Source organism: Primulina huaijiensis, chromosome 14 (assembly GCF_012295235.1).
Source record: "Primulina huaijiensis isolate GDHJ02 chromosome 14, ASM1229523v2, whole genome shotgun sequence".
NCBI classification, from domain to species: domain Eukaryota; kingdom Viridiplantae; phylum Streptophyta; class Magnoliopsida; order Lamiales; family Gesneriaceae; genus Primulina; species Primulina huaijiensis.
In genome coordinates this window covers 11,910,717-11,925,331 of record NC_133319.1, presented here as the reverse complement: position 1 = coordinate 11,925,331, position 14,615 = coordinate 11,910,717, and the positions used below count along the sequence as shown (strand labels likewise).

Genomic DNA, 14,615 nt, shown 5'->3' with positions numbered 1-14,615 from the left:
CAAAAGGGTGCAGATGATCGTTCAATCTTTCAATGAAACTTTCAACAACAGCAACCTGACTCGCAGCAACATGAGGAGCATATCTTAGCATAGCATAAAAAGTATCTGCATACTCCGCAACTGACATATCGTCTTGTTTCAGGTTATGAAACTCCGAAGCCTTAGAACTGTAAAATGATGGAGGACAATAACTTTCTTTAAACTTCAGCTTGAATATATCCCACGATGGAATGATCCTCAGAGCATCTAAGGTCATCAATGTAGTAGACCACCACATTTTCGCACAATCTTTCAACTGATGCACAACTAATCTCAATGACACTCTGAAGGATACTCGATCAAATCAAACAATTCCTCAATCTCAGAAATCCATAATTCAGCTTTCTCAGCTCCTTCAGAACCACTGAATCGAGGTGGATGCATAGAGTGGAAACGCGCAACTAATTCATCCATCCTAAGCTATCTAGATGATCAGCAGCTTCCTCAACAAAAGTATCATCAACAACATGAACACGAGGTCTACCACGACCACGACCTCGACCTTGAGCTAAAGGAATCTCATCAACAGTAATTTCTCCACTTCCCTCCATTCTACACGATAAAACACCAAAACAATTAGAATGGAAGTAAACAAAACATATAAACACATAAGTATGTTGTCAAGTAGCATACACAGGCACAACAACCATTTTAGTTCCAAAACTCAAGTGTCCTAGACTCTAGTTCGAGCGTATCCCAGTTTACGCTCTGATACCAAGATGTGAGGCCCATTTACTTTAACAACAATAAATGATCAAACAATAATGGTTTAATTTAAAACTGCAGCAGAAAAGGTTTTAAAATACTTTAAAACGGACCTCAAGGCCTAGAAAAAATTTCGGCATGACCTCCCCGTAAGTAGGACATCCCGAAAACTCAAGCAGTATTTTATATCAAAATATACTCCAACTAGAGTCATTAAACAAAACAAAAGTCAACAACCTATAGCCGCACTGGCCAGGACTAAACAGAATTTAAAACCTACCAAATACTCGCCAGATCATTAAAATCACAGAGTCGCCTTAGAACATAACAAGAACAACCAAATATCACTACAGATATACGGGGTATCTCCCCGGCAATTAAAATACAATACAAGACTGAAACAAACTCAAGACATACATATAGACTAACTGGGAGACTCCACTGAAAAGAACCAAGCAATCCAACCTCAATCCCGAGCTCCAATGGCGGAACCTCGGCCTGATGCTGCAAAACGACTCGGGAGATCTACCATGGTGCCCAATAGCAACCACAGCAGCCCCCCTAGTAAACAACTGAGGTTATGATTCTGGTATGAAACAATTCAACAATAACAACAATAATCATAAATCATGCATAATCATATAATAAAATGTAATATGCAATGCATGAAAGGCTCAACGAATAATCGAGATAACAGGAGCCAACAAACGGTACGTGATAAACATAAAAATTGTACATTAATTAAATGTTTTTATAATATAAATATATAGTTTTTGTTTTATTAAATGTTTAAATATTATATGTTTTATAATAAATTGTATAAAATATAAGTTGTTGTGTAATTACAGGTTTTTACTATTTTTTACAGGTTCGATAAAACAAGAATAAACATCGCGTTGCAAATGGGATTAAGATGATTCTTGGACCTGTAGAAAGTTGATTATAATATCTACAATATTGTTGACAAGCATGAGATACAAATCCTCTCACAATTGGGATCAAATTAAGCAACAAATAAAGTTACCAAAGGAGTGGCAGTTTTATCATGCTCTAGTATTTTGACCATATCTCTCAAATTACTTGGTCAAATAGTTTGAAAAAAATACCACAACTAGACAATTCAATTATCCACATGTTTCTTTCTATGTGAAGAAGCAAATTCGAGAAGAAGATTTTCAAAAGTGATGTGTAATATAATATAATATCTTGGAACACCAATGAAGACTTATGTGTAAAAAAATAATATTTTATTTGTGGTTGTCTCCCCAAATTTGGCTATAAATAGGGGTGCATTGTAATGTATTGAGATATCCCTCATTCTATGAACAAACCTTTGAGTTCATAATATTTCTCTCTATATTTTTCCTTTATTTCTTCATTTAAATACAATTAGCATGTTAATTTCATATTCAAAGTTTTACACTTTGAATAATGAATAGCTAACTTCCTAAAGTTGAGATGATAAGGTGAAACTCTTGGCATGATAATAAGGTTATTAAAAGGTAAGAATCTATGTTTTATATTATTTAATCATTATTTATTGTTTATGTTATATTTATTTCTTTAAGCATTTTTATACCCTACTTATAAGTGGGAGTTTTGATTTATTGTTGCTATATGTTACACTAAATTCTTGGAACCATTTAAATGTTTGTTTGGTATTACCAACCATTTAAAGTGGATGCCTTGATTTATTATATATGAATATGTTATAATATTAAATTCTTGGACCATTTAAATGTTTGTTTGGTTTACCAACCATTTAAAGTGGAAACCTTGATTTACTATATATAAATATATCATAATATTAATTTCTTGGTACCATTTAAATGTTAGTTTGGTTTTACCAGCCATTTAAAGTGGGAACCTTGATTTAGTGTTTACAAATATATATATAGCACAATAAATACTTGACCACATTTATAAGTTTTGGTATATATTATATACTTATAAGATAATAATTTATAACATAATATAAATATGATTATTTAATATATTGGAACCATTTTATTAAGTGGATTTCAATATTGTTCGTTAATGTTAACTTTATTAAAATACCAAGAGTGGATCCTTTAATCTCAACTACTTAAATTAAAATTTGAACAATTAAAATTTACCCATTAAAGATTCAAACAATTAAAATTAAAAAGAAACAAAAACAAAAACAAAACAAAAAGACATTGTAGTGGACTTGTAATTACCTTAGCTTCCCTGTGGATACGATATCGGACTCACCGAATTATACTACTTGTGGACAACCTGCTCTTGGGAGTGCAACAATCAAAGTGACAACAAGTTTTTGGCGCCGTTGCCGGGGAAGTATAATTTAATTTCAAGTCTATTTAATTTTGTTTATAGTTTATTTTTCTTTATTTGAATTTTTATTGCTTTTGTGTGTTTTTATTCTTTTGCATTTGCATTTGCATGAGCATTATTTGGTCACGTACACTTAGTGGTCGACTCATTCGAAATAACCCTTTATTTTCACAAAACATGGCGGAAGAACCCATCCAAGAAAATGAAGATGAAATTCAATCTCAACATGATCATGATAGACGAAGAACACTTAGAGATCACATGAATCCTACACGTACTAGTGCACCTTCATGTCTAGTTTTTCCCCCCGATGCATCTCATTTCAATTTTAAGCCTGGTATTATCCAACTTTTACCCAATTTTCATGGCTTAGATTCTGAAAATCCATACATGCATTTACGAGAGTTTGAAGAAGTGTGCAACACATATAATGATCTAAATTGTAGCATGAACACCATTCGACTTAAGCTTTTTCCTTTTTCTTTAAAAGATAAAGCTAAAACTTGGCTACAAAATCTTAGATCGGGATCCATTCGAACTTGGGATGAATTGCAACAACAATTTTTGAAAAAGTTTTTTCCATCTCATAGAACAAATTCTTTCAAAAGGCAAATCATCACTTTCACTCAAAAACAAGGAGAAACTTTTTATCAGTGTTGGGATAGATATAAAGAATTGCTTAATCTTTGTCCACATCATGGTTTTGAAATTTGGAGAGTTGTTTCTCAATTTTATGAAGGCTTAACACCTAAAGATAGGCAAATGGTTGAATTTATGTGTAATGGAACATTTGAAGATAAAGATCCAAATGAGGCAATTGAGTATCTCGATTCATTAGCTGAAAATGCTCAAAATTGGGACACTATAGGTACAATCGAACCATCAAACAAGATTCAATCTCCCACATCTGGTGGAGGTATGTATACCCTCAAAGATGAACATGATCTGCAAGCTAGATTTACCTCTTTGGCAAGAAAAGTTGAAGCACTTGAATTGAAAAAGAATGGTCAATTAAAATCTGTTCAAGAAATTGCGTGTCACATCTGTGATACAAGTGATCATTCTACAAAAGATTGTCCCACTTTGCCCTCTTTTAAAGAATGTCTCCATGAACAAGCCAATGTTTTGAACAATTTCAAAAGGCCAAATTTTGAACCATTTTCTCAAAATTACAATCCAGGTTGGCGAAATCATCCAAATTTTAGTTGGAGGAATGATAATGCTGCACAATTTTCACAACCACATTTCCAAAATCAACAAAATTTTCAAAATTATGAACCTATGTTCCTCCACCTGAAAGAAATTTGGAAGATATATTGAATTTTTTCATTGCAAAGCAAGAGTCTATCAATACTCAAACTGCTCAAACCATGACAGATTTGAAAGATACTCTTGCTAAATTTGCATATGCACTTAATGTTCATGAAAAAGGTAAATTTCCTTCAAAACCTCTGCCTAATCCCAAGGATCATCATTCACAAACTGGAACTCAACCGATGGATCAGGTAAAATCTGTTATTACCCTTCGAAGTGGTAAGGTTGTGGAGAAATCCTTTCTTGAACCTTGTGAAGATGATGATAAATCAAATCCAAAGGGTAAGGAAGTGGAACCCATAACTTGCGAAGAGGAGGTTCAACAGACAGTGTCACCACCATTCTCTCATCATTGAAAAATACAAAAAAATCAAATTTGAATTCTGATATATATGATATTTTTGAAGTTAATATTCTTTTATTAGATGCAATTAAACAGGTACCATCATATGCCAAATTTTTGAAAGACTTGTGCACTGTGAAAAGAAAATTGAATGTGAAAAAGAAAGCATTTTTAGCCGAATAATTAAGTGCAATCATTCAAAATAATAATGCTTTGAAATACAAAGACCTTGGTTGTCCTACTATTTCTTGTATTATTGGAGAACAAAAAAATAAAAAAGCCTTGCTTGACCTTGGAGCTAGTGTGAATTTACTCCCATATTCAGTTTATCAAGAACTCAATCTAGGCGAGTTAAACCCTACTTCGGTAACACTTTTACTTGCTGATAGATCTGTTAAAGTGCCAAGAGGTATGGTAGAAGACGTGTTGGTCCAAGTTGATAACTTTGTATATCCTGTCGATTTCATAGTTTTAGATACACAACCTATCGAAGCTTGTAATGCAATTCCTGTAATTTTAGGTCGTCCATTTTTAGCAACTTCTAATGCTCTTATAAATTGCAGGAATGGAATAATGAAGTTGTCATTTGGTAACATGACCTTGGAGCTTAATGTGTTTAATCTTTGTAAGCAACCACATGACAAAGGAGATGAAAGTGAAGATGAAAATCTTATTGAAACTCTTGTGGAAGAAAACATTCAAGAAGGGAGTACTCGTGATCAATTAGATATTTGTTCAATTGAAACTGTTAAAGAAAATATTGAAATTGATCTTGATGATTTTATCAGGTATCACTCGTTACCAGGATCAGAGAAAGAATTTGATGCAAAATATGAGAACAAAGACGAACCACCCATATTGGAGTTAAAACCCTTGCCAGAAGAATTGAAGTATGCATTTCTTGGAGAAGATGAAACATATCCGGTGGTAATTTCTTCCAAACTAGCAAGTGATGAAGAAGGTAAATTAGTTGATATGCTTAAAAGACATAAAAATGCAATTGGTTGGACACTAAAAGATCTCAAGGGCATTAATCCACTAATTTGCACTCACAAAATTCACTTAGAAGAAAATGCAAAAACATCTCAACAACCACAAAGGAGATTAAATCCACACATGAAAGATGTTGTGAAAACTGAAGTTCTCAAACTACTTGATGTTGGGATTATCTACCCTATTTCTGATAGTAAGTGGGTAAGCCCAACACAAGTAGTTCCGAAAAAATCTGGCATCACAGTGATAAAAAATGAAAAAGGTGAATTGTTAACAAGTCGAGTCCCATCTAGTTGGCGGATGTGTATTGATTATAGAAAATTAAATGACGCCACTAGAAAAGATCATTTTCCATTACCATTTTTGGATCAAATTTTAGAAAGAGTAGCAGGTCATCCATACTACTGTTTTCTTGATGGATATTCAGGTTATTATCAAATTCCCATTGCACTCGAAGATCAAGATAAAACTACATTCACATGTCCTTTTGGAACATTTGCATTTAGAAGGATGCCATTTGGATTATGCAATGCCCCAGCAACATTTCAAAGATGTATGCTAAGCATTTTTTGCGACATGGTTGAAAATTGTTTGGAAATTTTCATGGATGATTTAACTGTCTTTGGGAATACATTTGATAATTGTCTTGAAAATTTGGAAAAAGTTTTAAAAAGATGCGAGGAAAAAGGTCTTATTTTAAATTGGGAAAAATGTCATTACATGATTACTTCTGGAATTGTTTTGGGACATGTCGTGTCATCTCATGGAATTGAAGTTGATAAAGCAAAAGTTGATGTCATTGCCAATTTACCCCCTCCAAAAACCATTAAAGAAATTCGCTCATTTTTGGGACATGCTGGATTTTATAGGAGGTTTATAAAGGACTTTAGTTTAATCTCTAAACCCATTTGTAACCTCTTAACAAAAGACAGTGCATTTGAGTGGACTCAAGAATGTCAAAATGCTTTTGATAAAATCATTCGACATTTAACATCAGCTCCTATCATGCAACCTCCTGATTGGTCTTTACCATTTGAAATCATGTGCGATGCGAGTGATTATGCAGTCGGTGCAGTATTGGGTCAAAGAAGAAACGGTAAGCCTTATGTGATATATTATGCAAGTAGAACTTTAAACAATGCTCAAATGAATTACTCCACAACTGAAAAAGAACTACTTGCTGTAATATTTGCATTAGATAAATTTCGTTCTTATTTGATTGGATCAACAACTATCGTGTTTACTGATCATTCTGCTATTAGATATTTGTTGACCAAACAGGATGCAAAGCCACGACTGATACGATGGATTTTGTTGCTCCAAGAATTTGACATTGTGATCAAAGATAAAAAAGGAACCGAGAATGTCGTAGCCGATCATTTATCGAGACTAGTAACAGGATCATCTTGTGAAATGACACCAATTAACGATAATTTTCCTGATGAACATCTATTTTCAGTTACTACTACACCTTGGTTTGCTAACATAGTAAATTTTCTTGTGACAGGAAAAATGCCACCGCAATGGAGTTCTCAAGATAAAAGAAAATTTTTGAATGAGGTAAAAAACTTTTATTGGGATGATCCGTATCTGTTCAAGTATTGTCCGGATCAAATTTTTCGACGTTGCATACCCGACAATGAGGTAAGTAGTGTCATTAAATTTTGTCATTCAGAAGCATGCGGAGGACATTTTTCTTCAAAGAAAACAGCTGCAAAAATCTTGCAGTGTGGATTTTATTGGCCCACTTTGTTTAAAGACACCCACGAAATCTGCAAGATTTGTGAAAATTGTCAAAAATTGGGTGCGATTTCAAAAAGAAACATGATGCCTTTGAATCCTATTATTGAAATTGAAATCTTTGATTGTTGGGGAATAGATTTTATGGGACCTTTTCCACCGTCGTTTGGATACTTGTATATTTTAGTTGCAGTTGATTATGTTTCCAAATGGATAGAGGCAATTCCATGTCGAACAAATGATCATAAAATCGTCATCAAATTTTTAAAAGAAAATATTTTTAGTAGATTTGGAATTCCTCGAGCCATGATAAGTGATGGGGGAACTCACTTTGTTAATAAACCATTTGCTTCATTAATGAAAAAATATGGTATTACTCACAAAGTAACTACTCCTTATCATCCTCAAACAAATGGACAAGTTGAATTAGCTAATAGGGAGATAAAGCAAATTTTGGAAAAAACTGTTAACTCAAATAGAAAAGATTGGTCTCTGCGACTTAATGATGCACTTTGGGCATATCGAACAGCTTTTAAAACATCATTGAATATGTCTCCCTATAGGTTGGTTTACGGAAAACATTGTCATTTGCCTGTGGAATTGGAACATAAAGCTTATTGGGCGATCAAAACTTTAAATTCAAGCATGGATGATGCCAACAAATTGCGTAAATTGCAACTTAATGAACTTGATGAACTCAGAAATGACGCGTATGAGAATTCAAGGATTTATAAAGCAAAAATCAAATCATTTCATGATAAAACAATTCTTAGAAAATCTTTTGAGATTGGTAAAAAAGTTTTGCTTTATAATTCTCGACTTCACATATTCCCAGGAAAATTACGATCAAGATGGACAGGCCCATATGTTGTAAAGCATGTGTATACTTATGGAGCTGTGGATATTGAAAATCCTAAAAATGGTGATGTTTTTAAAGTAAATGGACAAAGGCTTAAACCATTTTTAGAAAATGAAATTTTTCAAGAAGAGTTTATTTCCCTTTCCGATCCTTGATTTTTTTTGTGTTGCATTTAATTTTGTTTGTTTTTATTTCAGGTTTCCTTAATCTTTTTATTTTCCCGGTTAAATGGCGGATAACGGTACTCCGTGACTCTCATAGTCGGTTTAATCAGTTTCCCATAATTGCTGATAAAAAAAAAAAAAAAATCATTTCTTTTCTTTTCAAAATGGATGAAATTCTCTCAAAAATTTGTAAATATTTTCCCTCTGTTTCTGAAAATGTTCTAAGAAAAATTTATGCAGGAAGGTGTGAAAGATTGAGATTGCTAATGCAAAAAGGAATTCCAGAAGATATTCGTCTTGTAATAGAAGCTAAGGTCCGATTAGGAGGAGAAGTTCCACAATCATTGCTCATTCGGTATTTGCCTGGATTAGGAAAAAGCACTTATGCGAAAAAACGAAGGGCCAAAAGTTTAGGGGTTTGTCATAAGTGTGCAAGATGGACTTGTGACAAACGATGCAGATCTTTGGGATGTGTTTCCAATAACAGAGAAGATAAAATTGGTTTCATTAAGAATGGGCTGAGTAAGGAGTCTTTAGATAACATCTTATTGACTCTTGAGACGCATTCTAGTGGACATGTGCATATTGAACTTCTCCGTTTATGGAAACAATTCCAAGATGAGCGTCATAGTCTTGGGAATCCGACTAAAAAAGACCCTGTTTGCCAATTTATAAGAAAATTGGATGGGAAGCATATCCTCGACTCATAGAAGGCGTTGAAGCCGTTTCTGGACGTAAAACCAGAGGAAAATTGTGAGCCACAATCACACTACTGTTTACATGCATGTGTGTCATTATTGTTTTTACTGTTTATTATGTTTACAACTGTGACCCATAGTTTTGTCCTGATAACATATTACCCCTATAAAATCTCTCATCTTTCTCTCTATTTTCGCAGAAAAAAAAAAAAGAAAGTAAAAAAAACATGGCTGGAACCTCTGCACAATCATTGAAAAATATTTGTGTATTTTGTGGGTCGAGTCCTGGAAAAAATGAAGTGTTTGTAGAAGCAGCGAATAATCTTTGAAAGATATTGGCTGAGAGAAAAATTCACTTGGTATATGGGGGAGGTAATATTGGGTTAATGAGTTCTGTTTCAACATCTGCTCATCTTGGAGGTAATCAGGTTTTGGGTATTATTCCTACAGCTTTAGCTTAAAGATATATTACAGGTGTCACGATTGGTGAGGAATTAAAAGTTTCTTCTATGTATGAAAGAATCATAAAAATGATTGAAAATTCTGATGTTTTTATCACACTACCAGGTGGTTTTGGTGCATTAGAAGAAATTTTTCACACTGTTTCTTGGGCACAACTTAATATCCATAATAAATCTGTGGGCTTGTTGACTATCAATAATTATTATGACAGTTTGTTGACATTTCTTGATAAAGTTGTGGAACAGAATTTCATTTCAGAAAATTCACGAAGAATGCTCATCTCTGCTTCAACTGCCGACCAATTAATTGATAATTTGGAAGCTTTTGTTCATAATCCCGATCTGATGATAACAAAGATCAATTGGTCGCAATCAAGCAGTAAGAAAAGGAAGTTGGATCATTGACTCAAAAGTCGTGGATTGGTTTGCGTTTGTTTCAGTTTGTTATCTTCAATAAAATTCCAGGTGATATCTCTTTCATTATGTACTATTTATTAATATTTATTTTGACATTAAGGACAATGTCATATTCTGATTGGGGGAGAACAAACTTATAAAAAAAAATATTAAAAAAATAAAAATAAAAAATATATATATTTAAAAAAATATATTATTTTAAAATAAAACCATGTTTATTGTTTGTATCTTAGTAATTTTTGCAAAAATATCATACATTACATGTTTGAAAGGTTTAAATTAGAACATGTATTAATCTATTTAAGGATGTTTAAATTTTTATTGAAAAAAATGTCAATTTTAATATTCTGATCAATATAAAAATATGATTTATGAAATCTTTTTTATTGATTAACCATTGTGATAAAATCAGGTATTAAAGTATATGGCCCAAGATATACCTTATAAGAGTGCCTAAAATTTTAAACTCACACATATTTTGTGAGTGAGTGGCGAGAACTGAGAAAACAGCTTTCGAGCCTTTATTGATCATGAGAGAGGCTATCTATTGTTTAGATCTTGAGTTCTTATTTTGGAAAAAAAATGATATTTCCTGAAAAAAAAAAAAAAAAAAAACAAAAAAAAAGATGTTGAAGATCTATGTAATTTTTAAGTTATATGCTACGACCCATTTATCTCTCATAAAAAAAAGAAAGAGAGAAATTTATTGTACAAATTAAATAAATATGTGGTCAAGAAGCATAAACTTAGTCTGATTCCATGATGTTATGAAAAAAAAAAAAAATAGGAAAAAATATATAAAAAAACAACTAGATTTTGAATCAATGGATTTCCTATCTTTTGATTAGTTTGGCTCGTTTGTCTATCTGCATTCTGTAAACTATTTTCCTGAGTATTTATCTGTATTCCAACTCCATGAGAGAAATCGTTCCCATAAATTGAAAAATTTATTAACCCGTGAGGATATGGAGTTGAGACTCTTACTAGGAATTTCTGAAGGCCATGTACATTTAACTACCTGAAAATAAGCTTTGAATTGATCAGCTCAGATTATTTCATAAATTATAATTATGATGATCTTGATATAACTTTGACAGTTTTCAAATTTAATTTAAACACTTGGATAATTCCGATTACATTTCTATTTAAATTAATCAATATGTTTTGTATTGCTATTAACGCTTAAATTGCTAGGGACTAGCAATAAGCTGGTTGGGGGGTGTGATAAATATAAAAATTGTACATTAATTAAATGTTTTATAATATAAATTTATAGTTTTTGTTTTATTAAATGTTTAAATATTATATGTTTTATAATAAATTGTATAAAAAATAAGTTGTTGTGTAATTATAAGTTTTTACTATTTTTACAGGTTCGATAAAACAAGAATAAACTTGGCGTTGCAAATGGGATTAAGATGATTCTTGGACCTGTAGAAAGTTGATGATAATATCTACAATATTGGTGACAAGCATGAGATAAAAATCTTCTCACAATTGGGATCAAATTAAGCAACAAACAAAGTTACCAAAGGAGTGGCAGTTTTACCATGCTCTAGTATTTTGACCATATCTCTCAAACTACTTGGTCAAATGGTTAAAATAAAATACCACAATTCAAACAACTCAATTATCCACATGTTTTATTTTATGTGGAGAAGCAAAATTGGATGGGAAGATTTTCAAAAGTGATGTGTATTAAAATATAATTTCTTGGAACACCAATGAAGACTTATGTGTAAAAAATAATATTTTATTTGTGGTTGTCTCCCCAAATTTGGCTATAAATAGGGGTGCATTGTAATGAATTGAGATATCCCTCATTCTATGAACAAATCTTTGAGTTCATAATATTTCTCTCTTTATTTTTCCTTTATTTCATCATTTAAAAATAATTAGCATGTTAATTTCATATTCAAAGTTTTATACTTTGAATAATGAGTAGCTAACTTCCCAAGGTTGAGATGAAAAGGTGAAGCTCTTGGTATGATAATAAGGTTATTAAAAGGTAATAATCTATGTTTTATATTATTTAATCATTATTTATTGTTTATGTTATATTTATTTCTTTAAGCATTTTTATACCCTACTTATAAGTGGGAGTTTTGATTTATTGTTGCTATATGTTACACTAAATTCTTGGAACCATTTAAATGTTTGTTTGGTTTTACCAACCATTTAAAGTGGATGCCTTGATTTATTATATATCAATATATCATATTATTAATTTCTTGGTACCATTTAAATGTTAGTTTGGTTTTACCAACCATTTAAAGTGGGAACCTTGATTTAGTGTTTACAAATATATATAGCACAATAAATACTTGACCACATTTATAAGTTTTGGTATATATTATATACTTATAAGATAATAATTTATAACATAATATAAATATGATTATTTAATATATTTGAATCATTTTATTAAGTGGATTTCAATATTGTTCGTTAATGTTAACTTTATTAAAATACCAAGAGTGGATCCTTTAATCTCAACTACTTAAATTAAAATTGGAACAATTAAAATTTACCCATTAAAGATTCAAACAACTAAAATTAAAAACAAACAAAAACAAAAACAAAACAAAAAGACATTGTAGTGGACTTGTAATTACCTTAGCTTCCCTGTGGATATGATATCGGACTCACCGAATTATACTACTTGTGGACAACCTGCTCTTGGGAGTGCAACAATCAAAGTGACAACAGTACGATAACAATTGGAATAATGCTCGAGCAACAACACAGGGGAGCTACATCGTCATGCAGCTAAACCGCCCTGCCAAGTATGCGAGGTATGCCAAGCTGTGCTGAATAATACCCCTAACTCGGCCTCCATACAACTGATACGATATAATAGGATGGCACAACAGAACGGACTAGATGACACAATCCCAGTGCTCACCTCAAAATGCTGCACTAACCACGGAATTGTTCAATCACATCTACGGTCTCATGTGTATAGGCCTATCAGTCACACTATGATCCCGAAATAAACAACAGTGCCATATAACAATGGATATCAGCAACGGGCTAACAAGAACGATAGGGCTCAACATGAATGTCATAACAGTATGCCATATGCTAAATGCCAATAATATGTCACAATAATAAACATATATCACAACAAAGGCATTTAACAACTTACAACAATCAACAAATCATAAACACGATCAGTGCAACACAGAATGACAATTAAACATGATTTATGTTTTACCGTCGTATGTTACCGAGTTGTAACATACCAATACAAACTTGAAAATCCAATATCAACTTCACTTCAAGACTCTCGGCCTAAACAAAACCACAACAAGCCGATCATGAAAACTACATTCCATACCAATGTCTGATTTGGTACAAAAGACCATAAAGTTCATATCCAGTTCATTTTTGACCAAATCAATATCCGCCAATTGGAAATAAAAGACAACTCAAATATCTAGGTTTTTCTAGAAGAAACAATTTCCAGAATCCTAATAGATAAATCTCAGAATTAACAAGAAGACATTGCCACTCAACAGATTTTCGGACAGAATCTCGTACTGAGCAGTTTCAGAAAAATGAGTATAACTATCTCAATTCTTAATGGAATTTAACGATTCTTATATCATTACGAATACAACACATAGCTATACAACTTTTATTTGAATCACAAGTCCAGAATCCGAGCACATAATTGACAAAATCTCGAATTACAGTAGATGTCCTGCACAGCATAGTTACAGAATTCGATTTGGGCACATTTGGTAGAATAATCATAACAAATCCATTTCTTATCGGAATTTGATGATTCTAGCGGCTATAAACAGAAAACTTAAACCAATAAAAAGTTTATTTAGGTCATTTCTACAAATTCAAATTACAAAAATCGCAGTAACCCAAAAACTCTCACCCCAAAACCGGAAGAATTCGCGCAGAAACAGAGCACCGGAACAGCAGCTTCGATCTACCCGAATCCTTGCTCAAACTTCGCGATTTCTAACTTGAATCGAAGCTTAGGATGTTAGGAAGACATCCCTCTAGACCAATTGAGATTTAGACACCGGACGGAGGAGATATCGCAATTTTGCCGCAGCTGCTCCAAGGGTTGCGGGAATGGAGTTTTCTTCTTCCTTTCTTTCTTTTTCCTTCTCTCACTCGTTTCTTCCTTCTCCTTTTTGGTAAGTTGTGTGTATGTATATGTATATATATATGTATATATATATATATATTGTGTATTTGGTTAATAAAATAGTAACTCAAGCCCATTTATTTCGGTCTAAATTTATTTTGCTCTCGTGTGTTATTTAAACTCTATATGTATTTCATATCGTTAAATTCTCCGATATTCTAAAATACATATTTTTAGCACACTTCTTCAATTTATTTGACATAAATAATTATTTTAATTTACAACTCAATAATTATTCTAATTATACCAAATTACCGGATAATTAATTACAAAACCTTACATCTGCATCTCAAACTGAAGAGGTCTCTGAATCGTCAAATGAGCCATCACTGCCACTTTTCTGCTCAATGCATCCGCAACTACATTAGCTTTGCTCGGGTGGTAGCTAATGTCAC

The 14,615-nt window shown here is 32.3% G+C and overlaps 1 long non-coding RNA gene and 1 pseudogene across 1 annotated transcript; one reads left to right on the top strand and one right to left on the bottom strand.

Moving 5' to 3' along the window:
* Positions 1–1,009: 1,009 nt before the first annotated feature.
* Positions 1,010–14,167, bottom strand: LOC140957842 (uncharacterized). The gene is made up of 3 exons (XR_012171700.1): positions 13,942–14,167; positions 13,295–13,343; positions 1,010–1,269 (listed from the first exon to the last, which is right to left on the bottom strand). It is a non-coding gene; the product is annotated as an uncharacterized lncRNA (long non-coding RNA).
* On the top strand, positions 3,823–9,183 carry LOC140957113 (uncharacterized; annotated as a pseudogene).
* Positions 14,168–14,615: the final 448 nt, after the last annotated feature.